Raw genomic sequence first — 27,622 nt, 5'->3', positions numbered from 1 at the left:
TCAGGTTTAGAGCTTAAATAATTAATATGTTCAATAGAATCTCCTTCAAATACAATTTGCCTTAATAAGCTTTTGACAAGGTACAGGGTGATAGTCAATTCATGAGTGGATTCTGAAGCAAGTACTTGTGCAGGTGTTCTATTCTTTTGGTTAAAGCAAGTGTCTTATTCTTCAGGTGCTACACCTAAGGCAGACAAAATCACAGACTCCTGTGGAAGTTTTGGAGCCTGACTTGAATTCTGGTCCAGACCAGTGCTGCTCCATTTCTCTAGATATGGTCTTTGGAGGGCTTAAGGACAGCTAAAAACAGTACCAATGTTTTTCTTAGATGTGTTCATGCCCTTAAATTCATGGATTGGCTCATAGAATTTGGCAAATATATGACTAAAAGTGGAATTATGCTTCATCTAATGTGAAGCATGTAGTTTAGAAATAAAAATGATAAAAGTGCCAATATTATAAAGGGACTAGTTTCATCACTAAGATGTCTCTTGAAAGTTCCTTGACTATATGACCCTTAAAAAATATGTAGTTTAAGAGAGGATTGCATCATGAAGAGTCAACAGAATTAATTTGGATATAAAAGTGGCTTTCAGTGAAACTAGTCAGTGTGGATGTTTAGTATTTCCAATTCAATTGTTAGCAAATGTCCATCCCATTTCATTTAGTATAGGTGATGTTGAGCTCCTCTTTCCAAGAAGTAAATTAGGGATTTATCTGCTATTTAAGACTACTCTTTCTCAGAAATAATCTTAAAATATCACAAATTAAAAGAAGATTGCTTTTCTCTCCTGACCTGTGATTTATTGTTGCCTCATGTTCCCTCATCCCTATTGCTTTTCTAGCCCAGCAGGAACACGACCTCATCTTCTCAAAGGAGTTACCGAGCTCCTTGCACATGCTTCTATTTGGCACTGAAGCCATGAGTTTGGCTTCCTTTCCAGGCATTAAGCCCCCCAATGGGTATGATGACTCCTCATTCACCTCTGTGTTCTGGTCATCTGCCAGAGCGCTGGACTTGCAGTAGGATCTCAATAATTTATTGATTGATTCCTTGCCTCATTCCACAGAATATTTGAGGCAGATAATAAACAGTTGTTGAATTGTGTTAATAGAATTTAATTGTTTGATAAACAAAACATGCATCCACTTTATATAAGCTTGCCAGAACTGACATAACAAAACACCACAGACAGGGTAGATTAAAAAACAGAAGTTTATTTTTTTCACAGTCCTGGAGATTAGAAGTCCAAGATCAAGGTGTTGGATTGGAGTTCTCTGAGACCTCTCTTCTTGGCTTGCAGATGGCTGCCTTCTTGTTATGTCCTCATATGGTCTTTCCTTTGTGTGCGTGTGTCCAAATTTCCTCTTCTTATAGGGACACTAATCAGATTGGATGACAGCCCATCCTAATCTCATTTGAATGTAATACCTCTTTAAAGGTCTCTCTCCAAACAAAGTCACATTCTAAGGTAATGGCAATTAGAACTTCAACACATGAATTTTGGAGGGACACAATTCAGCCTACAACACAATTTTATTCAAACGTTATACACTAAATTGTTAAAAACAACTTTAAAAGAAACAAGCTGGGATGTGGTTCCTCTACTGGGTCATTTTAGCATTAGGATTTTATCTGATGAAAACTTGTTTCTGCTCACTCTCATTTTATAACATAGAAAATTAAATGATTTGATTCAGAGACCAAAGAAATGACAGTATTTTATTAAAAGATTGAGGAGATTGTGCCTTAGAAACAACTAGCATAAGTAGTTTGACAAGGCATACGAACCACTTCTCAGAACAGGTTTTTAACAATTCTGAAAGCAAGAGTTTATTTTCTAGTATTCTTTTCAGTTGACAGTAAGATGGTTGAGAGCAGATTCATTTACTAGAAGGATCCTGTCAACTATAAAGTGCAGAGTGCTTATTATGCATCTGTATGAAAATATGCATTGAAATTAGCTCCCTCCTATGAAATACAGGGCTTTTGTAATTACAGGGACAACTTAAATTACTCAAACAACTTATTTTCAGAGTGAAAATGTAAACATCAAAGCAATTAACTTGTTGGTAATTTTCTTCCCTGATTTGGATCATTATCCAGCATTATTCACAATTATTTGTGTGTGTATGTGTGTATAGATATTTGTTGCCCTATGTCTATTCAAAGTGACTATCTAAACAAAGCTTCTAGCTGTATGTCCACACAATGAACAGATTTATTTTTATTTCTTTGAAAAAGCTACCAATTTCAATTAATGCTCTTTGACTCTGAGTTGGATATGTGGTTCATTTCACTGACTTGAACCAAAATGGTAATGGTTTTCTTTGCCCAGAGTTGTACCAGAGAGGCCAACCATTTCTTCCAGCAATTACTTCATCTTAGTTCCTAGATATCCTTCTTAAAAATCAGTCTTCTCCCTCACCCCTGACGAGTGAGCCGTAGATCACATGACTGTTCTCCTCCCTCTCCCAGCAGAGAAAATTGGGTCAGGGTTGGACAAAATGGATCCATCAGATTCTTCTTCCTTGAAATTTGGAACTGGACTCATAAATTCAGGTCTCTGTTGGATAACTGAATGAAGAAAATGAGAAAGCATAGTGGGGGGATGGGGCTATAGGGAGAGAAAAGAGGCAGAGTTGAAATGTGTTTCCTAAGACATAGAGGCTTTGGTTTCTGACTTCCTGGTTCCTCATACCAGTTTTCTTGAAGCTTGATTTTACTTTCTGTCCTTGGGATTTATTGGCTATTCCTTTAGCCTTCCAATAATGTCTCTTGTTTACTTAAGGCCACTTACTCTTTTTAACAGATTTCGTTAAGCTTATGTTATAGCAATAGTGGTTTCACCAAGGATGTGGGGTGTGTGTGTGTGTGTGTGTGTGTGCATTTATATATGTTTATTTACATAAAAATCACATATTTATTTACTTTTGGCAGAACTATTGCTACTTACTATTGTGTTCAGAGGATTGATTCTTCATTGAGTGCTCCCTTGCAGGATATTGGAGTGATGACTAAAACCATTAATTGTAATTAAACAAACAAATGCAATGCTGGCTATTATTTCTTCTCACTCTGTGCTAGATGCTATGATAGCATTTTAGATGCATTATGTTCATCAATCTCAAGGAAATCCTATGAAGTAAACATGATTATCTTCACTTTAGAGGTGAGGAAATGGAGGTTTAGAGAGATGAAAGGAAAGCCTCTTTTCTAACAGCCCCCGTCCTGTTCAGCATGCTGGCATGAGGATTGACGTCTGGAGCTGTAGCAGCTTTTTTTTGTTTTTGACCACGAGGCTACAAGCTTGAGAACAAAATACCAATACACTGAAGATGTGTGGAGCAGAAGAATAGAAAGATTCTAGGACATTTATATCATTGAATTGCCAAACAAAACTTAAAACCACTCACCTCTAGATGTCTTGTTACAAAAACAAATATTTTTTGCATATGTAGGTCAGTCTTAGTTAGGTTTTTCATGTTTTGAGTTAAGTGTTTTTCATGTACATCATGTCTAAAGAATAGTTCTGTTTGGCTAGACGGTAGAGTACTGGAAAGTCAGATGAAAATAATAAGTTGCAAAATATTATAGAAGCTGTACTTGGCAGACCTAGGACTCTTGGCTGTTTGGCTGATAATTAGGAACCAATGCATATTACTAAGCAGGAAAGTGACATGCCTAGAACTGTATGTTAGAAGGTTCAGGCCTTGAGATTTCTAGTTTCATTATAAGGGAAACTGGAACATATTTGTAGACAAAATGGTAGAATCTAATGGAGCCATAGACCTTGAAGATGCAGGAAAGAGAAGGGTGATTAACGCAGCAGGTTTTACAGCATTTGTTTGGGACTGAAGCCATGAGACCAGTAGATGGAATAACCATTGAGAGTAGGACAGAGGGGAATAAAGTTTTACTAAAGTAACAATTTTTAGATGGAGATAAGTTAAGAGGACAGAGCTCAAAATAAATGACATCCATCTCAAAAAGCTTAAGAAGAGTTAACTTAGGAGAGTGTGAGAGAAAAGAACGGGATTGATAACTTTAAGAGAGGGGGGAAATTACTTAGGTCTCCATTTAGTGCTTATTTTATCCTAACTTGTATTAGTTGTGTGGTAGCCATTCTCTAAGATGGCTCCCAATGATTTTTGTCTCCCGGTGTTTACATCCTTGGATACTATCCTCCCACATAGAATCAGGGCTGGTCTATGTGGCCAATATAATATAACAGAGGTGATAGTGTGACTTTTGAGATTAGGTTATAAAATAGAGAATTGCAGTGTTTACCTTGTTCTCTTGAATTGCTTACTGTGGGGAAAACCAGTTGCCCGACTGTGAGGACACTCGAGCAGCTCTGTGGAGAGGACCGTGTGTTGAGGAACTGAGGCCTCCCACCAACAGCCAGCAGGAACTCGATAGCAATGTCAGCCTCTTCGGAAACAGATCCTCTATTTCCAGGAAAGCTTTCAGATGACCCCAGGCCCAGCCAGTACCTGGCTGCAGTGTTATAAGGGGCCCTAAGCTAGAAACATCCAGTCCAGCTTTTCTTGAATTCCTAACCCATAGAAACTGTGAGGTACAAAAATGTCTAATGTTGTTTTAAACTTCTAAGTTTTGGGTTAATTTGTAATATTGCAATAGACAAATAATATAGTTGTTTATATGTTTACCTATAAACTTGATTGAAATCTCTTTGTGGGTAAAAAAATTAGCCATCTTTGTACTTCCTTTTTCACCTATTCTTAGCTCAGTATCTGGTACCTGCTTATTCAAGTAAATTAATATGTGTAGCTTTGGAAAATATACCAGGGAACCCCAAGAGCTGAACAAGAGTGTGGGGGATAGACAAGCTTAGCCACCAGTTAACATGCTATGTAGCCATTTATGTATTATGTGAAAATAGGTAAAGACAAAACAACTTTTCATTTCTGTGGATCCAAGGAAGGTGTTGAATGACAGAAATTAAAAAGATCTGTGAAAGTGATAAAACTGAGAAGGAATATCTATTAAATTAGTGAATTACTAAGTGTAAAGGAGGCTGTATTTTGCCTGATTGAGATAAATGATTCTTTATTTGATTATGGAAAAGCCTAAGTGCGAGTAAACTTCTGACACACCAGAGAAATGGAGAGGGGAAAGTTAACTGACAGAGTCTAAGGAACAGCAGGATCAAAAAAAATTCTAATTTCGGTATAAATGGTAAACTCTTCAGAAAACAATGAAGCTAGTCCTTACAGTTATTGAAATAATTTCTATACATTTATCAAATTATTATATGAAAATTTGATCTCAGGATAGGGAAGAACTTTCTAAATCTAAATGAAAAACACAAAAGAAAAAGAATACCAATTTAGATGATTAAAAACTTAAACTCTCTAAACCAAAAGCATTATAAGGCAAATAAAAAGACAAACTGGGAGAGATCTTTTCAGTGCATATAACAGAGGGTTAATATTTTTATATTAATAGAACTTGCAAATCAGTACGATAGATTCTGAAGAACACTTTCATGTCATAAAAGTCAGGGAAGACCAATAGTACTTTTAAAAAATGAAAAAGATTATTTTTGTTAAAAAGTTATAAAAAATGTTATTTTAGCAAATTTGACTATGTTGTAAAATGTTTTAATAAATTTTAGCATGTTATGGTGAAATATTTATATTGAAGTTGCTCTTAAATTTATTTTATTTATTTTATTTTATAGACAAATGCTTATCAGTAGTTTAATTTTTATCAAAAAGAAATCATCTCATGTCATTGATTCTAATTCTCTCAGGCAAACCATTTCATATATACATATTTTTTATGTGCCAAACACTGTCCTGCTACAGCTACCAATACTTTAGATGCTGTAATCACTTGTTGTCACCATAATGAAATAAAAAATACAAGTGAGGGCTATGTTGCGATTCAGAATGGATATCAGACAAACTTGTTCTGATCATGTTTAAAATTCTGACCCCTTGAGTTGCCCAGAAAAGAAACATGCCTGTTTATGATAAACCTCAAGACACAGTTGGTAACCAGTGTTTTTCTATGACTCAGTAAAGAGTGTGGTGTGCCATTTGGAAGTCGAAAATGATTTCTGGATAATTAACAGAAAAGGTTCCCACTTAGGCTGATTCACCAATAAGTGGTGTCACACGGTAACCAAAATGTAGGCGAGTGTTGCAGTAACCCACTCTGTGACATCTCTCTGGTTCCCATGCCCTGTTTCATACTGATCATGCATTCCACATCAGAACACCATTTAAAAAATATGCTCTCAAGTTTCCCAAATGTTTAAAACAGAAGCTAATTTTCTTCACTGGAGCAGGTGTCTCATAATAGCAGCTTGGAAGGCATCCACATAAAGGTGGAAGGTAGGCAGAGTGTCTAGAGAGGGTGGAACACTTTCAGAAAAATGAGCTGGGAGTCTGGTTGAGTTGGCTGAGTTTGGACATCTGCATCTTCGAGGAGCTGCTTGGCCAGATTTCCCTCATGTGTCATCTGGAGCATTATATGGAAACAGCCAGTTGGAAAAAAGTCCTTGGGACATATCTGTTTAACTGTTAATTTTGTAATCAATAGGAAAAACAGCTCAGGGAAAGCAGAAGAGGGAGTTTTAACTCCTGTGTCCTTCCCAAGGGCTAGAAACAGTGCTGACACCTGCTGGGGCCTCAGGTCCTGACGGGTGGTGCTGATGCAAGAGAAGGAAGAGAGAAAGGCAGCGTGGTGGGAGAGGAACCTCTGATTCTGAGGGCTTCTGTGCTTTATGAAGACTTTATTAACAGGGTTTCTAAATGTCAAGGTGGAGAGATGGATGAAGTTGTGGAGACCCTGACCTCATTTGCATGGAATTGCTTAGCACTTCCCCCTCCCCCATTTGAACCATGATTTTATGGGAAACATAGTGGTCAAGGCCTGGAGGAAAGAACAGAACCAGTTGTGTGATGTTCTTCTGGGACCTTTAAGATTGTAGAACAGTATTGTCTGGTTGATTGTCTAGCATTCTATTCTCCTGTCCCTGTCTATTTCCCTCATCTTTTCTATATTTCTTTTCATATAAAACCCTTGCTTTCTGCTCTATTTATGAAAGCCTTAAAGAAATTTAAACCTATGAATAGCAACGTAGGTCTTCAATGCTTGAGGATAAGTTACAGCCTTATCAGAGAGGTGTTTCCTCATCTTCTCAGTAACCAGAGAAATATATATTGAGATAGATGTGCTGTGGGCTGCAAGAATTGCAGAGGTTAGATGATTCTGGCCTCGGGAGTTTCCAGTGGAACATATACACAGAGAGCTCTAGACATGGAGGGTGTCTGAAGAAGAAACAAATGCGGTGCTCTGGGAGAATAAAGAAAGGCTATGGCTGGGCCCCTGGGCAGGCTTCACGGAAGTGGGGTGGGGAAGGACTTAGGCTTGTGTACTGGAAACATTGCAAGTGACCTTCTGTGCTAGGTCACCCTTTGTCATGAGGTGACTTCCTTTTATGGCAATGAGATAGAATCTAGACTATAAAGCTATAGTGAGTGCCTTTTTATACAGGATCCAAACCAAACAAAAACAAACAATTCCTCCCTACACACCAAACAAAACAAAACAAAACCCCTCAAAAAACAAAAAAAACCAGCAACCCAGAAACTCCAAAAAACAAAAAACAAACCCCTTAAATATTTGTTTTCTCCCCATAGCATTTAAGTAATGTTCATAATATGTTACCTCGAGGCCTAACAAGATCCTACAGGGCCCTTAGAATCAAAGCAATGTTAAAAACACGTTAAAACAGTTTGTTAGTATAATGTAATCCTACACTGATTCAATGACTATTAGTCATATACCATGTTTTCCCGAAATTAAGACCTAACTGGAAAATAAGCCCTCGCATGATTTTTCAGGATGACACCCCCTGAACATAAGCCCTAATGTATCTTTTGGAGCAAAAATTAATATAAAACCCAGTCTTATTTTCGGGGAAACACAGTATAAGTTTGAATATAGGTGAGTATATGAATGGAAACCTCCCAAAATATTTTTGATAAATGGACTTTCTAAAATAGAGCAGGAGTGGACTCTAAATATAAGTTTTCTACTTCAAATGATTGTGCCTCTCCAAGCCTGATTCTAGGAAAAACCTTGTCTTCCTCACCTTTCTACTTCATTAAGTAGTTTAACAAACATTTGTTCTGTGCTAAGTGCTAGGAGGTACAAAAGCAAATAAGACAGAATCCTTTTCTGAAAGAAAGCGAAGGGAAGGCAGCTGTGAAAGTCAATGTCTCTCTACAAGTTATATTCAATCTACAAAACTCAGTGAGAATAAAGTGAAGTGAGAAGACGTAAGTAATATTAAACTGTAAGCTAACTTTGTTATTTTCAATACAAAGGAATCTGATATTGTTCACAACGGGGGTGGGTAAAATTCAGACACAGATTGAGAATCTGGAAAGTAGTGAGGTGTCCCCAGCTCACGATGAGGGAGTGTGAATTCACCTGCTTATTGTAGAGGACAGACTGTAAGTGGTGCTTCTCTGGGGGTGACTCATGCAGCCACAGAGCAGAACAGGCGAAGTGCTTTCGCACTGTTTTCCTGCCAATCATATTGGTTTTCTCCATCCCTAACTGGTGATGGGGCAGTTCTTTATTGGCTCTCAGCTTTATCCTTGGCCAGCAGCTTTTCCCGTTATTCTAAATCTTAACTCCCAATTATTTTAGCCCCGAGTTCCTTTCTTATTTTGGGCATACCTGGAGATGATTGTTCTTTGCTTTCAAGCCCGACTATATATATTTTAAGTGATGTTCTTATAGGCAAACATGTCTGTGTGTTTGTTCTAGGAGGACTCAGTCTTTCCCCTGGACTGGAAGCCCCAGTCAGCTGCCTTCCTCACCGAGGCACTCATTTATGGAAACTGGGCTCTGATAATTTGATCTTTTGTTCTCATAATCTGTACATAGTTTTTAATAAATAACCAAAACCACAACTTGGGGTTTATTTTCTATAATTTTCTTAAAGTGCCAAGGTAGCAGGGGTCCCTACTAATGTGAGGGCCTAGATTGTATTCATGCTGGGGTTCAGACATGTTTTGGACATGCTAGATGTGATACTTGGAGGATAAATTTGTCAGTGATCTATTTTCAGGAATGTCCACCTGAAGGCAAGAGAGCAGAGTTCAAATGTGGGTCAAGCATCAGTGAGGCTGGGCAATGCTGAGCGTCATTCATTTTGTCTTCCCTGGGTCTAAGCAAAAACAGAGTGGGAGTGATATCTGAAAACCCTGCTCGGGAGAAATTGCTACACGATGTGAGGTTCACGAGGAAACACAGTTTGGGGACAGATGTGGCAGAACGTAAATACACAAACAGGGAAGAAAACCCCTTTCTGCTTCAGTGAGGAGCTCAGTGGGTCCTGGTCACACCGCAGGCTTCCCTGCAACAGCCTCTGCATTTTTGTCAGTCTCCTCATAGCCCCAGAGGGGACAACAGGGGCATTGGTTTCCCAGTGAGGCACTGGAGGAGAAAGGAGATGAGGAAAATGTACAACTAGAGGGACATCAGCACTCCCACACATTCCGCAGTCACTGAGATAGCAGTATGGGGTGTGGAGGAAAGTGGTTGTGGGGGCATGAAAAGGCCCCCAGGGAAGCATGGCTGGTTTTGCGATCTGAAACTCCTCTGGCTGGGGCAATGGCGAGAGGAAAGGATAGTCAGCAGGAGAGTGAAGACCATGAATGCTCCAGAAAGTATTAGAAGGTGACTGTCTTTTCAAAGGAACCAAAATGACCTCTACTTGTTCAGTCTTCTCTAATTGAACTTCATAGGGTATTTCTTATTTTCCCTCTTAAATTTACTTTCTAAATAGTTTGAGCTATGTATTGTTATCATCCCTTCCTACCCCCAAATAAATGCCTACCTATTACCTTGATCTGGCATGCCTTCCAATAACAATATTCCCAAGGTAGCGTATCATCATAGACATACACCTCTCATGATATATTGTTAGGTGCTGCAAAGTAGGCAGAAACATTTATGAGGTGAATAGAAGTTTTATTAAGGCAAATTCAGTGCTTATGAAAAGTGGAATAGTACTTTTCAGTGGAAGAGATGGGTGTTTAATACAGACTATGTTTCTAAAAATTATACCTTATATACAAGTTTTTCCAATGGGATATTTTAAGAATGTTTACAAAATGTGGTAAGATACATTGAAAAATGCATGTGAGTATTCTAAAGGAAAAACTTGGCAGTTAGCATGAGAATGTATGATGGAGGAAGAATAAAGATGACGCTGGTGATCCAGCTCGGGTAACCTTTCACCTCTGACACTGACCTTGAGAGTCAGTCTGGAGAATATCATTTCTGTCTTGATGTGTCTACTTTAGCAGTTGAGGGCTTGGTCTCCCAATAACCTCATTCCTTTAATAACTCACCATGGATACTTTATTCATGAATTTAACTAAACATGCGGATGTAAATAGAGCTCATATGGAATCCCTATTCCACTGTGATCTTGAAACAGTTATTTCATGTTATAAAACACGAGTTACTGTTCCAGAGTACATTGGCATGGAGGTACCCAACCATTATTAGTTCTCGTATTGGCCAGATTTTTACTGAAATAAGTGTGTTTAGCAAATACCTACAAAATCACAGTGGCCGACAAAAATAAGCATTTTTCACTCACGGGTCTGTGGGTGCCGCTGCTTCAGGTTGTGGGTCAAGTTCCTGTTTGTTCTGTGTGACCTTATTCTGGGGTCAGGATGAAGTGCAGGAGCAAACTGGGACATAGTCTTCATTCAGAAACTTGGAGGGATGAGCAGGTAAATGCAGCACCTCTGAAGGTCTCTGCCCCCATTCCATTGGCCAAAGCAAATCACATGACAAAATCTAATCTCATTAGGGCAGAGCAGCATGCTCTGTCTGTGGAAAGTGGGCAGGGCAAGGAGTGAATATTTGCCCTCTTAAAGCTTTTAAAATATATATTTCCAGTTCTAAATCTAGCTCTAAGCCGACCTCTATATAAAATAGTGCTTCCTATTTATTACACTAGAATTAAACTTTCATTAGGAAGATGATATTTTGCTTACTTCATTTATGATGCTATTCTAATCATTTAGGTTGATAGTTGCAATTTTTGTTCCTACTTAATCTGGGTCAATGGTCTGATTATTAACTGAAGGTCCCGTGTGATAGCCACAAGCTACATGTAGCTATTTAAATTCAGATGAAATTCAAAAATTCAGTTCCTCAGTCACATTAGCCACATTTCAAGTGCTCACTAGCAACATGTGGCTGGTGACTACCATGTAGGGTAGCACAGATACAGGGCATTTCCACCTTCACAAGAGGTCTTACTGGACAGCCCTGGGTATACAGCAGTGCTAACCATAATGGCCTTAATTTACCCAGCAGTAACCACGTGCCAGGCACCTGCTCGGCGTGCTGCACTCCTCCAGTTCCTCCTTGTGACCAGCCTGTGAAATCTGTACTATCATTCTCATTTTTCCAATAAGAAAACTGATGCTTAGCAATGATAAAAATAGGAGCACGCTTGCCAATGGGAAACTGACTGTGTCATGTCTGTTTGACTCCAAAACTCTGCCTCTGAGCCACTAGTTTCCCAACTTCAGGTCATCTCAAGAACAGATGCCATGAGGTCCTAGGAGAGCAATGTGGGGGGTGGGCAGTGTGCTTAGTCCCAGGTAGTTTCTGAGACAACAAGGGAACAGATAAGGAAGTGGCTGATCAGGTAGTGAGGTGTGGTCTCCAGATCTCATAGGTGGTCGGAGGAGCCAGGAGAGGGCTGGGGTTATGGTTGGTCCAACAGTTCCCTGAGAGATCTGCTGCCTCTTCAGCCACAGCAGTTTGTGATTTCACCTGATTCTGTCCCCAAAACTCCTGTAGAGTTAAATAATCTGTGCTCTTTTCTGCTGAGGGGACTTAGCAAGACTATCTTTTTGGAGGAGTTTAGTGCATTGGAGGAGACTCTGAACACTATGATCCCTTCAGCCATCTTCTCATTATCTTGGTCATGGTGAGGTCTCTGAGGCAGTGTGGTAATGAGTGGCCAAGAGTTACTGTCTGAGGGACCAGAGTTCAGATTTTGCCTGTGACATGGGGTCGTGAGCAGATTACATAACATTTTTGCCCAAGTTTTCTTATTGGTAAAATAAGGTTAAAATAGTCGTCTCTCAGCTTTTTGTGAGATCTAAATGGATTCTATAGAACGCCAGGCACATTTACAGTAGAAACACAATCATACACATATACTAAACATGAGTGCCATTCTACTTCTAATGTTCTACATGAGCCCAAGATCTAAAACAAAGATACTCTGTAGCCCATCCATTTTCTTTTCATAACTGTTACAAATATTTAGTCTGAAATATTATTTATAGGCAGCTAAAAATAAGGTAGCATTTTAATACTTAAACTTTTAATGTACATTCGTTTGGCCCTTTTATAGTCACACCCCTTTCCTCTCACCCTCACCCCTTCCTTAACCCCGGACAAGCACCAATCAGGTATCCATTTCAATAATGTTATCTTTTCAAGAATATTATATAGGGGCAATCTGATCTGATATGAGAAACATACTAGTGATAGTACTAAACAAAAATAGATACTAGCTGTTCTCTTTTACTGCTCTTCCAAGAGAAAAGAACCTTTGTTACTCAGGTTCATTCAATAGTGGACTGGTAATTGTTTAATGGAAGTAGTGGGCTAGGAGAAAAAATACTGGTGAGGCCTGAAAGTTTAGCTAGATCTACATTGGAAAGAATAGTGTTACTGGCAGAAGACAATAGAAAAGATAGGGAAAATGAAAGGAGAGGTTCTACTGGGGCTGAGGCTTGGGGGATATTTGGGAGTTTATAGAAAAGGGAAAAAAAAAAAATACCTGCTGTGAATGAGCAAAACTGAGAGAAGAGATGGTAAAAGGGAATTTTAGGAATGGTCGTATGTTATAAATGGAATACTTCTTTTGTGATTTCAATAAAGCTACAGTTGGTTTTTTGATTATTTTTTAACTGTCAGGACTATTCTTTTCTTGAATGCAAGACCATACTAAGAATGGACCATGAAGAAGTTGAGCTTTATATAAGAAAACTAGTGTCTGACATAAATAATAGTTTCAGTGGGAAAAGGTGGGTTAGGTGCTAGAGACTCATACTAACAAGGTTATATTTCTTGTTGGTATTTAAGAAAAATGAATGTACAGCTATAAAAGCTGGGCATCACTGAGCTTATCTAGAGTATACATTTAGCATTTGCTCGAAAGTGTTGACCTTTGTTTTCCTACCCTAACTGGCACTAATATTGTCCATTCTTTTAATAATCACCTTTATCATTCATTACTTAAATTAAACTTAAGATAACTATGAATTGCAATGTGGGTTGCAAGCACCATGGCTCTTCTATTCTCTGATATGTTTTAATTACATTATAACCAATAGTGATTTGTAAACTGCAGGCTAATTGTGTTATACTTAAATTGCAATTAGGAAAATTTTGATGTAGGAGAAAGTTATTGTGAGGGAAAAGAAGTATTACATGGTCAAACATTTGGCATTTCTGTAAGCTCTATACATACCCCATTCTGTGGGTTGCCTTTTCACTCTGCTTATGATATACTTTGGTGCACACACAAAAAATGATGAAGTCCAGTTTATCTATATTTTCTTTATTTGCCTGTGCTTTCAGCCTTATATCCCCTAGCTTTTTCTTCAGGTTAGAATTATGCTAGTTTTTAGAAATGATTTGGAGGTCCTCTTTTAATGATTTGTTTTATTCCATGCCTATATTTTGAACTGTCAATTAGGTGTTCATATCTTTCTTTAGATGTGGAACCTACCTTTCCTCCTAGAAATATTTACCAGGTTTGGTGTGTGGAGGAAGAACTCTGCAGAGATTTGTTACAGTATCTAAGGAAAAATAAGTATAACTATAGGTTAAAGGCACACACACACACACACACACACACACACGATCAGTATTGAGACTGATCAGACTAAATATGCCTAAGAGTAGAAAGCATGGTTTTCCCCTACGAAGTAAAAACTACCTTATAAGCAAAACTTAATGTATGTGTGTTATGAATATTCGTTCTGTTACCTGTGAAATGCACAGGCTAAATGTACTTGAGTGGATTAAGGCTTACATCTGTATTTTTAATGGATCTATGTGATTAAGATAAAATGTTTTACTGCAGAAGTAATGTTAAATTTCAAGTAAATAAACTCTGTGAGCCATTGCCATCAATAGGAATGGATTTCTTTTGGATGGTTTGTCACAATGAAAATTTTTTCAGAAAACTTTCCACAAGGCTTATATGAAAGGAGGGCTTCCTTAATTAGCATTTATAAAACTCCAAGCAGAAAGATCCTAATTGGTTTTAAAATTATTCTAGCATCCTACTGCTTACCTTGGGAGAGGATGAGTGGGACGTTCTGAGTAGCACTCAGTGGTTGAGTGTGAATGACTGAAAAATAACTTACTGTGATCACAGAAAGCATCCAATCTCTGAAGCTTATGGGCTTTTCCAGCATGTGAACCCTGCCTAAAAGAAGGCTCCTGACTAATATAGGCACAGGAAGTTGGATTAATCAGACACCCAGAGTCTTTTAGTAAAGGTCAAATTTATACATATTTACCATGTGTAGGTTAATGGAACCAGTACCTAGATAACTACAAGATGCATAAACCTCCAAAATACATATATATATATATATATATATATATATATATATATATATATTCTTATCATTCCAACCTATTTTCCTCTCATTTTCCTTTTTGTCTTATTTTTAACCTCCTCAATTCTTTTATGATTCATTGTCTGGTTGACTGTGAATGGCTCAGGGAATCCAGATTTATGGGTATGAAGTTCTCAGGGACCAGAGTTAGGCTGTGAGTCAGAGATGGGTAGGCAAATAAGAGTCCTATTTCTCTTTCAGAATAGGTTTCAAGAAACCACACTGACAGACAAAAACCAGGAAAACACACTTATTAGACATTATACAAGATAGGAAGCACAGAGTCCTGGCACATTGATTGGCAGGAGCCAGAAGACTTACAAGGACTGAAGGAACAAAAAGTTTTGTAGAAATTCAGTGATGCAATACCTATTTTAATTGGCCTCCCTTTTTAAATCCCAAGTCTGCATTTTGTAGTTCAGGCTCTCATTATTTCTTGTTCATACAATTTGGATAACCTATTAAGTGGCCTCTACCCTTCTCTCTCTTTTTGATTCATCACATCTCTGGAATCAAATTGGTCTTCCCAAAATAAATAGCCAGTTGAGCCACCCTATTGCTCTAGAACCTTCAACAGCTACCCCTAACTTTCCAGGTTGATTATCTATGTCCTAAGCTTGGCTTTAAGGATTTCTAGTCTCATAAGTTACACTGTTTTATAGTCTTACCTCTCCTTATTCTTTTATAATTACTTTACGTGATATCTAAATGGCTGGATTCTGAATATGGCATGTGCATTCCCTCTTCCAAGTAATTTCCATTACTCTTCTTTCCCTCTTTAGTCATAAACCTATTGATTCTTTAAGTTTTATTTAACTACCATCTCTACTGAAGATAAATTCTCTTCTTTGGACTTTGTTTGTTTTTTATGAATCAATACTGTGGAGTTCTTTTGTGGTATTTTTTTTCATATCACTTTCTGTAAAAAAAATGATATACCCTAATTAAACCGGCACTGTTTCATTTATGATGAACTATAAACAGAGCTCCTAGTACCTATGAGTTTTTTAAAGACATTTTTTTAAAAGAACTTTAAAGCTATACTCCAGGAAGGGAAGAAAATAAACCTAGAAAATATTCAATTGTAAAAAAAACAATAGTAACTAAAGAAATTTCTAAACATGTAGGTAATCTAAATACTTTAAAAATTAATAATGGTGACTAATTTGGAGGGTGTAAGAAATAAAGTTGACTGCAAATATTAGATATTTAAATACATGGGAGATGGAGTCTAAGGTTCTTGTAATGTTCAGGAGGAGTGTAGCCATTTTAGGTTAACAGCAGTATTGATCAGAAAGTACAGAGAGTTTCCACTACACTGCCTCTACACACACTCTCAGCCAAGAATGGCAAGACAATCATGCCCTGTTTCTTAAAGTAACTTTTTAGAGTAGTTTTAGGTTCACAAGAGAATTGATCAGAAGACAAAGAGACTCTCCACATAGCCCCTACCCCACCACACACACAGCCTCCCCACTATCAACATCCCCACCAGAGGGGTACATTTCTTACAATGAACCTACAGTGAGTGACACATCACCCAAAGTCCGTAGTTTAAATAGAGGTTCACAACTGAAGTTGTGTGTTCCTCGGGTTTTGGCAAATACAATGACGTGCAGTCACCATTACAATATCATACAGAATAGTTCCACTGCCCTAAAAATCCTCTGTGCTCCACTTATTCATTCTTCGCTCCCCCCCAATCCCTGGCAACCACTGATTGATTTACTGTCTCTATATTTTGACTATATTCCCTGTGCTTTACTTTATATCCCCATGACTATTCTGTAACTACCAATTTGTACTTCTTAATTGCTTCACCTTTTTTTCAAAAACTTGATAACAAAAAGGTAGTTAAAGAAATTCCACCCTGCATATTTGGAAACTAATTATGGATTTAAATCTGGTTATTAAATAAATAAAACATAAAATTACTTTTTAAAAATTAATATTATATTATTTTTTCAATTATATAGAATCATAAGAGAAAACAGAAATATAAACAAGACTGAGAAACAGGTGTAATATAGTGTAATTAAGGGTGGAGGTATAAATGTTCTAAAATCCTTATCTTAAATAGACTCAAAATGTGTCATTTCATGCTGATTAAACTTATTAGAAAAATATAGATTAAATAAAAGTTTCAAAAACTAGAAGAAATTGGCTTTAGGTAGGGTAAATCAATCAATGTTATAAAAATATGAGTTCTCTCTAAATCAATCTATAAACAACGCAATTCTACAAACTTTTCTTGAAAATTGAAAAAAATGACTAAAGATTATCTGAAAGAAAGTAAATGTGATAATGAACAGGAAATTTAAAAACAGGAAATATTAATAGAGCTTACCTTGCCAAATATTAAAATGTGCTAGACAATGTGATTCTGAGATACTCTGAAGGTAAATTTTTAAAAATATGGTAATTTATAAGATGAAGATCGCACTTCAAATCAATGAAATAACTATGATTATTTAGAAAAAATTATTGGAATATTGTGTAGTTATTTGGAAAATAATAAACCTGTATTCACTGATATAAATTCTGGATAGACCACAGAGTTAGACATATACATACAAACAAAAAAACTAACCAACCAAACAAAAAAAAACTATAAAAGCAGAAGAAGGAAGCATGGCTGTCTATTTATTTTTAAGTTATACTTGGGTGGACAAGTCTTCCTAGTTATGGATTGATGTGAAATCCAAAACCCATAAAGGAAATTTGGATAATTATGGACAAAAATTAGAGCTCCTATTTATTGAGCATTTTCTAAGTGCCAGGCACTGTTTTGGGCTCTTTCAAATTTTTTTTTACTCATTTAGTACCCATAACCTAATGAGACACATAGATTTTATTACTGCATCTCTTACAGATTTGGAGACTGAGGCAAAGGGAGATTAAGTAACAGTAAGTAAATAGTGAAGCTGTCCTTCTGAACCCAATTTGGTTTCAGACCTAAGAGTGCCGTAAGGCACCATACCATGCAACACTGCCTTACACAGCATGAAAAGATATGCCCAGCAAATGGCAAATAGGAAATTGTTAGCAACACCTACTGGCAGTCAAAGGCCAGTGTTCCTTACATACAATGAATACTTAAAATTATAAGAAGACACACCAATTAATAGATCAATAGAAAAATTTCATGAGGATACAACTCACACAGTAAGGAACACAAATGACTAAGGAACATATTGAAGATCTTCATTCCCAATAATAATTAAAGGAATACAAATTGAACAAGGAGATACCTTTTTCAACTGTCCTGTTGTTAATAATTAAAATACATACTGATAATGTGCCAAAAGTATGGACAAACAGTTCCTCTTTTACACATTATTAGTTGGTAGCAACTTTTATTGGTGCAATGTTTGAAGTGGCAGTTTAGAAATATCTATTACAATAGAACATTTACAAAGCAATCCCATATCTGAGAATTTATTTTATAGACGTATCCTCACATATAACCAGAAGTATATCTACCAGGGGTGCCAAAAAAAATGTATACATGTCACGTGTATTCATCTTTTGTTATTGGTATATATTGAGTATTACAATTTTAAAACACCTTTTTTCTTTCTTAAAATGTGCATATATTTTTTGGCACCCTCTGTATATATCTATATCCATATCTATATATAAGATTATTCATTACAATATTGTTTGTAATGGCAAAAAAAACCCCCAAAAAAACACCAAACATTCATTAGTATAGGGAACTAACTTAATTCAAAATAAGCCAAAGAATTAATAGTGATAATTTTTAGAGGGGAAATTAGAGAGTAATGGGGGAATTCCCCTTTTTCTCATCTTATGTGCTTTTATTTTAATATTTTGCCATATTAAAGTAGTACTTTTGCAATCAGAAACAACAAAGTATTTTTTAAAGTTAATTTTAGAAAAACCTTGCAATTATTAAAACAGACTAGTAATGCTAAATATTACAAGTGAATGAGCACTATATTAAAAAGATTAAATTATGTTGATGAAGGATAATACAGGAATCCAAGGATGGTTTAATATTAGAAAATTTATTTGCAATTTATCAAAGAATCAAAGGAAAAGTAGATTTGGCCATCTTAGTAGATACCCAAAGAATTTAGGTAAATATCAATTCTGATATTAAAATATCTTAGTAGACATAGAAAGGTATTCTACTATAGTGACTAAGATTATCTATGTGAAATCAATAGCTACCATCATATTAGTAGAAACCTCTAGAGATATTTCCATGCAATTTGTAAAAAAGAAACAAGGGTATCCCAAGGATATCTTAGGTGCCCGTTATTCTCATTGGATATACAGGGTTCTGGACATTTCAATAAGAAAATATATAAATGTAACTAGGGGAAAAGAAAAATATTATTTTTCTCAAAAGGTATAACTGTCTAGTTGGACTCAAGAAAAGTAACAGATAAAATTACAACTAATAAGAAAGTTCAGCAAAGTATTCAGTTACAAAATAAATATATAAAATATCTACAGCTTTTCTATATGTAGTGAAAACCAGTTAAAAGAAAAGGGAGATACCATTTATCTTCATAAATAGATTAATGGGTAGATAGAAAGTGGTTTACAAATATTTTGGAAGAATACACTAAAGTATGTTACAAAAATGATTAGAATAATAGTTACCAAAATATTAACTGTGGTTATCATTGAGTGGGTGGATAATAAAAAGTATTATTTTAATTTTCTTCTATTTAACTTTTAAAAGTCTTATTTATCTTTATTTTTTATTTTATATATCTATCTATATTCTGTAATAAGCAAAATTACAAATTATTTTAAAATATGTGTTGTAATCTGTGATAGCCAAATTCCTTAAGAACATCACTTGTAAATCGATAATTGCAAGAGTAAGCCACATTTGAATTTGCACTATTGAGAAAATATCAAAATTTGCATAACATTTTACCTAACATATGTCAATTCATTCTGTTATATTTTTTGAAAATAATCACGAGAGATAACTGTGGTTGCTAGTTCAGAATGAGATGCAGCATTTGTTCAGTGTATTTCAAACATTTTAACACATTGGAAATGTGCTGCTCATTTATGAAAGCATCACATCTACTTACTTCTATGAGCAATTTTTAGTGGAATAATCTTTTGAATATTTAACCATTCACAATAAAACAAAATGTTCCAGGTTCTATTTAGTTAATCTTTTAAATAAATACAGTGAAGTTCATTAGCTTTGACATTGTACTTAAGGAAGAAAAGGACATCTCCACAATGGAGATGATTTCTGACTTACTGTCTGCATATATGTTATCACCCTTTAACAATGTTTATAGGGCAGATACTAGCCTTCATGATCATATGGAATGTAATTATGCTATTTATTTGCCACTGTGCTGTGAACTAAGTTTATTTCAACAAATAACACAACGAGGTGGTCTAAGAAGACATTTATGTACTTTATCCCTTTAAAGAAACTGATTCCGAGCACTTTTACGTGAAGGGCGGCCTTGGTAAGAACTATCTCGGTTATTGAGCTAAAACCCAGTTACTTATTAAGAGAAAGTTCTAAGGTAACTTCAGTTAGACATTTTTCCTCTAAGGCTAAGAGGTGAGCAAGACGCCGGAAAGAGTGGGACCAGAAGGGAAGGAGAGAAAAGGAGAATTCAGTGTGAGTCTTCTTATTTGAGAAAAAAGCATCGGAGAGAAACTCATGCTTGAATTAGTCAAGAAAACATAAAAAGAGGTTCTTGATTCAGGGAAAATGGGCCAAGTCAGATAGGGCCAAGTCAGGTAGAGTTGAGGTAGAGGCAGGCTTTGTTTTGGGGGTGCTCTGTTGGTTGGGGTGTGGGTGCTACGATGAAAGGAAGTTACACTTACCTGCCTTCTCTCCAAGTCTTGGGCACACATGCCGTGCCTTCAGCGATGCCTCTGTGGTACAGAGAGATTAAAGGACCTGATGGATAGTGTCAGTGATGCCTCAGGAACCCAATTATTTGGGCCATGTGTTGTCAGCAAGAGACCTGGAAAGGTCAGTGTGCTAAGAGTGATATAAAAGGCTTGTTACAAATGCAGCTTCGTGGGCACCTCTTCTGGTTCTAATTCAGTAGGTCTTCAGTAGGGATCTACATTTTTAATCATATTTGTAGGTAATTCTCGTGTGACTTAAATAACCTTGATAGGTGAGAGGGAAGGCTGAATGGGCACAAGTGGCAAGATTGCACAGAAAATTGTGCATAATTTGTTCTCTCCTTGTGCTCTGCTGCATCTGGTTGGCTGTGATTGACCTTTCAGGTGGGGAAAAGTGAGTGGCAGTTAGTGAGTCCACCAAGAAACATGGATAAAATGTGACACAGAATCCTCTACATAGGGGAAACCCTCCATTTTCATTGGCTGCCTGTAAACGGGGAAGTCAGTAGAAAGGCAGGTCACAGTTTGAGAAGAACGATCTCTACCAGAATCAGACCCTTTTCCTTCTGGCCAGCATCTCAGAATTTGCAAGACCTTAGAAAGAGAAAGTTGATGCAACTTTTGGGCAGATGGCTCAGAACACAGTACATTATATTATGACCAATCTTAGTATGACTGTGGGTTGAATCAAGTAATCATTTCAGAAAGAAAAATAAGCTTTGACAGAGCTAATCCTGACCCATTTGAGAATGCATGAATGAACCATAAAATTGTAACTGTGCAAGAGGGACTCCATAGAGGCCATGTTCATACACACACACACACACACACACACACACACACACACACATATATTTAGCAAAGTCTGAAAAATATAGAGTCTACAGCTCTAATCAGCCCATTTAAAAATCGTGCCTACCAAAGCTCCAGTATAACAGACCATTTGATCTTTACTTTAAGAGAACTAAAGACTTTTCAGATTCTACACAAGACTCTAATCTATCAATAGGTCCTTAGTGTGTAATTAGTCACTTTTTTAGCCATTCATTTTAAACCACTTATTGCAGAGTTATTTGTTCTCAATCCTTGCTGCCAAGAGTACATATCTACTAAGCAAGGTACCTAATGTACTAATGCATAAAATGGCTGGGAGTGACCGAGTGATCTGATTGAATGGCTCCATTTTCAAATTGTGGGCTTCCAATTGGGAGATTAATTCAAAGGTGAGTTTTTCACACAGCAAGACTTTTAAAAAATCTGGAAGTGAAGTGCTTGTACCTGAGCACTTGTACCTGAGCAGCACAGATTGTCCTTCTGAGATAACTAATGACATCAAAATACAGTGGTACCTCGGTTTTCAAACGTAATCCATTCTGGAAGACCGTTCGAGTTCTGAAACATTCGAAAACAGCCGACAGCTAGGCCTCAGGATCTTGTACTCAGCGGAAGCCACGTGACATGTTTGACTTCCGAAGCATTTACTTCCAGGTTTACTGCATTTGTAAACCAAAATGTTCATCAACAGAGACGTTCGAAAACCAAGGTACTACTGCACATTTTGTACTGTTTCCCTCTCAATTCAGAGGCAGGAACAAAAGGGGATATAGGAACTAATTCTCCTAAGAATAATGAAAATTATTGGAACAGCCAACTTTTTACTATAACAGATATTTTGTAATGCTAGAGCTACCTGTAGGACTTAACAAGATTCATATGTTTATCACACTCACAAACATTCTCAGCCATAACAACATCACTGACTGGGACCGTTGGAGTGATACAAGATGAGGCAGTGACTAGCATTTTTCACATCGATGTGATACGATAGCATCTGGTTTTGATTACTTGTTAGGTAGTTGTTTGAGTTGTGGATTACAAAATTTGTGAAGCATTACAGATTTCTTTTTAATGAAAACAATCTAATGAACTAATGAAAGGCAAATTTGGTTTTGTGAAATATAAGCAAGGGACAAGCGGTAGAAGTCAAACTCAGTCCTCCTCAGCAATATTTCATTTCTTGAACTTTCATCTCCTGTTAGCATTTCACAGGCTCATTTCCCAGTGCTAATTTAAATGAAAATTGATCTACATTAAGAATTAATTTAATAATTAATTAAGATTGGTGTTAACAGCAACCCTGCAATACATTTCTCAGAGTAGAAATTTAGATGCTGATGTTCCAGGTATTTTTGTTCACGGGCATTTTCATAGCATTCGATATTCTTCCTAGTGCCCTTTCCTCTTTACTCCCAAAGCACCAAAAGACCAAACCCAAAGTACTAAAGCTGTTCATATAACAGCATGACACCATAAAGGTAACCAGGAAAAACAAGAACCCCTGTCAATACTCTAAAAGCAGAGTCCCTTCAATAGGTTTACTGTCATAATCACTTTTTCCAAGGAACAGCCACACTTTCCCAGTACATTCTCTTCTTCAACATTTTCTTTTGTTTGGGACAGGAAGAAATTTATAGAGTTGATCGTTATTATAGGTTTCTGTTTTACTCATTGATGAAACACCTTGATTTTAATTATTTTGAAAGACAAAGGAAAGATTGAATAGTTTATTTCCAAATGAGATTAAGACTGTATGCCTGCAAACTAGAGTCATCAGTGTCACACCTTGAAACTTTTAGAGTTGGATGTGCTATTGTTTAAAAAAATAATCCGTGGAGTGATTCTAAAAGTGCACATATGCCTCAGGGAAAGTTCTAAAGTGAAAACCCCCTGACAGTAGTATTTCAAAAAAAACTTTAGACCTGCGTCATCCAAATTATACAAAGGTGTATATTTTATAGTGTAGTGATATCCCATATTTAATCTTATAGAAGAGATTCCTGTGGAATCTGTGCATTTTGGAAGATGTTAGAGAGCTTTAACAAGAGGGACATTTGGTGTGGTGGAGAGAGCAATGAGCTAGGAATCAGCATATGCGGCCCCCTTTGGGGGGTGATTTGCTCCACTTCCTCAAGCACAGTCACCATATTGTTATCCATGGGGAAGGGGTGTGAGTAGAAGGGGGCTTCTCAGGTGTGGTATTATTCTGGTTCTTGATTTTGGTACTGATTACATGGGAGGGTGCATTTTATCAAAATGATTTACACACGTTTCTGTATGTATGGAACACTTCAACAAAAAGTTTTAAAAAGCTTGATGTCTAATAGTAAGGGGGAAAATCCAGCCAAGGCTTTGAAAACAGCAGCAACAACAAAATCACTCTCATCCTTTTCCCATTGCATCCTGTACACCCTCCACAGTTGCATTTTCCACATCACATTCTAATTACCTGTTGCGTGACTATCACCACTATTAACTGTGAGCATCACGAGGGTAGGGAAGAAAATAGTTTTGCAGAAAATGTCTAAAGCAGTGCCTGGCACTCAGTTGGGTTCCTACTTGATTGCTTAGTACATCAGTGATTTAATGACAGAAGAAATGGATTCTGGTTTCTCACTCTTGCCCCTGGGTAAGTCTGTTATATTGCACACACACACACACACACACACACACACACACACACACACACAAAAGCTCTCTGGGTCTACTTGTCATATAGAGAAAGAAGATATTTCATTTTAGGATGGCTAAGACTTTTTCCAGTTTGAAAATTCTGTGAGACTATATATTAAAAATACAATATGGACATACTGAAAATATTTTAGAATATTAAACACATCCAGTGGTGATTAAAGTTAGTGAAAATAAAGATAACTAAAAATATAAAAACTGAAAATAAAAAATGGTTTCCAAGTATAACGACGGTTTCTGATTTATGGAAAAAAAATTGAATTAATTTTCTGAGTGCCTCATTTCCCAGTTTAATTCAATTTTTCATTTTCTGTAAGAGAAAAGCAACTTGAATTTGCGATGATGAAGTAAAACGAAAAGGAAAGAGCCAATTTCTTGCTTAAAAAAATGTCTTTCTAGGCAAGAAGGAATAATAGAGACTGAATTTATCTCCCCACCTAAAAACTGGGCAAAATATATGAAACAATGGTTTTCAGATGTTGTGTATCAGGCAATGCAAAATGTTGATCTCTGAGAGTGGGAAAGCAAACAAGGTGAACCATATGATTTCTTCGGTGCCTGGAGTGAGGTTCCAGCCTGCAGTGTAGGGACTAGGGACCATGGGAACCCAGTAATCTTCATGATTTGAAGAGATGGAGCTAGGAGTCCAGGGAAGCCAAAGTGGCTTGAATTCACTGGACAGAGTACTGGTGAAGAGGGAACTGGACAGAAAAGCTCTAGAGACTCTGCAGAGGGTCCTCCTGAAGTCTTCATCTGGCTACTGATAAGCACATGTTTATGGGAAACTAGCCAAGTCTGGGGAAAGAACCACTGAAAAGGAGCAATGGGAATATTTGTGGAGCTCACACAGAGCTGGGAACAGTGCTCCTTTCAGTGAGAGTGGAAAATGTCATCATTCAAAGGACATTAGAGAAATAAGAGTATTCAGAAGGGTATCACCTCAGTAGTGTGATTAATTTAGACCTAAACAAAGGCTACTGAATTCCACTTCACAAATCTTAACAGCAAGCCTCAAAAAAAAAAAAAAAAAAAGAAAAATGAAACTGTTTCCAAATAACATAACTGCATCCCAGAGCAAAGTTTTATCCATAAAGACATGTGCTCCAATGTTCAGTGCAGCTTTATTTACAGTGGCCAAGACATGGAAACAACCAAAATGTCCTTTGACAGATAAATGGATAAAGGAGTTGTGGTATATATGCACAATGGAATACTATTCGGCGGTAAGAAAAGATGAAATAGTACCATTTGTGACAACATGGATGGATCTTGAGATTATAATGCTAAGCGAAATAAGTCAGACAGAAAAAGCAGAGAACCATATGATTTCACTGATATGTGGTATATAAAACTGAAAACAGCAAAAGAACAAGAAAAACAAATGAAGAAACAAAAACTCATAGACATAGACAATAGTTTAGGGGTTACCAGATGGTAAGGGGGGAGGCGGTTTCTAGAAGAGAGTAAACCAGGTCAAATATATGGTGATGGAAGGAGAACTGACTCTGGGTGGTAAACACACAATGTGATATATAGATGATGTATTACAGAATTGTACACCTGAAATCTGTGTAACTTTACTAACAATTGTCACCCCAATAGACATTAATTAAAAAAAGAATATAGGAATATAAAAATATCCAGCACTCATCAAAGAAAAATTCACCATGTCTGCCATCCTATAAAAAATTTTCAGGCATATAGAGAAACAGGAAATTCTGACCCATATAAGGAGAAAAACAGTCAATAGAAACCTGTCCATAAATGATACAGATGATAGAATTAGAACCAAAGACATAGGATAACTGAATTCCATGTTTTCAAGAATATAGAAGAAATACTGCACATGTTAAGTAGAGACATGGAAAATAAAGAACCATATACAATTTCTGGAGGTGAAAATGCAAAATCTAAGCTGAACAATACAGTGAATGGGATAAACAACAGATTAGATATTGGAGAAGAAAAAGATTAGCAAACCTGAAGATATAACAATGGAAGCTATCCAATATAAAACAGAATAAAAAGACCTAAAATAAAATAGAGCATCATTGAGTCCTGGGACAACTTAAAGCAGCCCAATATATGTGCAACTGGAGTCCCTGAAGAGAAGAATGAGGGGTATTTGATAAGGCTATTACTGTGGATATAAACCATAGACCTAAACAGTCAGTGCAGCAGAAGCCAGCTGCTATTTTCAAGATAAGGTTAAAAACGACACCCTGATATCTCCCACCCCCTCAAAGATGATTCAGAGATCACCAGGTGTACCACTCCCATCACAGGCCCATAGTTACAAGGACCAGGAGGCAGAGTGGTTTCAAAGGAGGGGGCCCCACTCAAGTTCAGACCAAGATGGCCCCCTAACCCAGCCCAGTACATCAGGGATGTGGCCCCTGCAGAAAGCTGCCACATGGATGGGTGCCTGGAAGAGAGCTATGAGGGGCAATATGTTGCTAAGTCAGGGAGATGACATTCCACTCCAGTGGGTTTACAAGGCAGAGCGTTAGGTCAAAGATCATGATTCTCAAGCCTTAATGTCTAATTTGCCCCATTAGATTGGACTTAGGATCTGTTGCTCCTTTCTTCTCTCCTATTTCTCCCTTTTAGACTGGGAATGTCTACCTTACGACCCCCTGTTTTGTTTTGGAAGCACACACCTTGTTAGGTCCCATAGGTTCACAGCTGGAGAAGGATTTTACCTCAGTATGAATTGAACCTTAAATCTCACACATACGTGATTTACATGTGGTTTAGATGACACTTTGGACTTTAGACTTAGAGTTGATGCTGGAATGAGTTAAGACTTTTGGGGTTGTTGTGGATGAAATAAATGTATTTTGCACGTGAGAAGGACCAGGGCCTCCAGAACTGTGAGAAAATAAATTTCTGTTGCCTAAACCACCCAGTCTGTGGTATTCTGTTATGGTAACTCAGGCAGACTAATAGACATATTAATTCATTTAATCATCACAGCAATTGTCTGAAGTAAGCAAGAGGAAGAAAGTGACTTGCTCAAGGTCACACAGTGATTCCAACCCTTGCAGTCAGATTCCAAGCCCATGTTCTAACCACTGAGTGTAACCACAAGTGTAAATCCTCAAATATAAGCTGTCTGTTAGTACTCACAAGCTCACTCTAGGAAGAGATTGCCATCTCAACCAGGTGACCTTACGTTTTGTGTTATGGCTCTTCATGGGTACAGGTGTAATGCAGCTGGTGGAGTCATTTGGTTGCTTCCTTATAATTATAGGGTGGAAAACAAATAAGGCTGTGTTGTTTCTGAGCCCAGAGGACAGGCCTCCATTTGCGGGTATGGGGTGGGCAGACAGATAAAGCAACTCCATTTGAAAATGAGAGGGACCTGAAGCGTCTGGGCGTGAGTTCTTTGTACCCCAGTTTGGGTAGCTGCAGAGCACCCCCAACAATGTGCTCAAGACCTTGAAGTCAAAACCACCAGGGACACACATTTCTGTACTCAGGAGACCCA

General features: G+C 37.1%; 1 long non-coding RNA gene across 1 annotated transcript in view; it reads left to right on the top strand.

The window, feature by feature from the left end:
• LOC141570425 (uncharacterized) overlaps positions 1 to 27,622 on the top strand; it is a 275,111-nt gene that overhangs the window by 77,080 nt on the left and 170,409 nt on the right. The gene's annotated exons all lie outside the window — the stretch shown is intronic.

This window comes from Rhinolophus sinicus, linkage group LG03 (genome assembly GCF_036562045.2).
Source record: "Rhinolophus sinicus isolate RSC01 linkage group LG03, ASM3656204v1, whole genome shotgun sequence".
Classification (NCBI taxonomy): Eukaryota; Metazoa; Chordata; class Mammalia; order Chiroptera; family Rhinolophidae; genus Rhinolophus; species Rhinolophus sinicus.
This window is presented reverse-complemented; position numbering and strand designations above follow the sequence as displayed.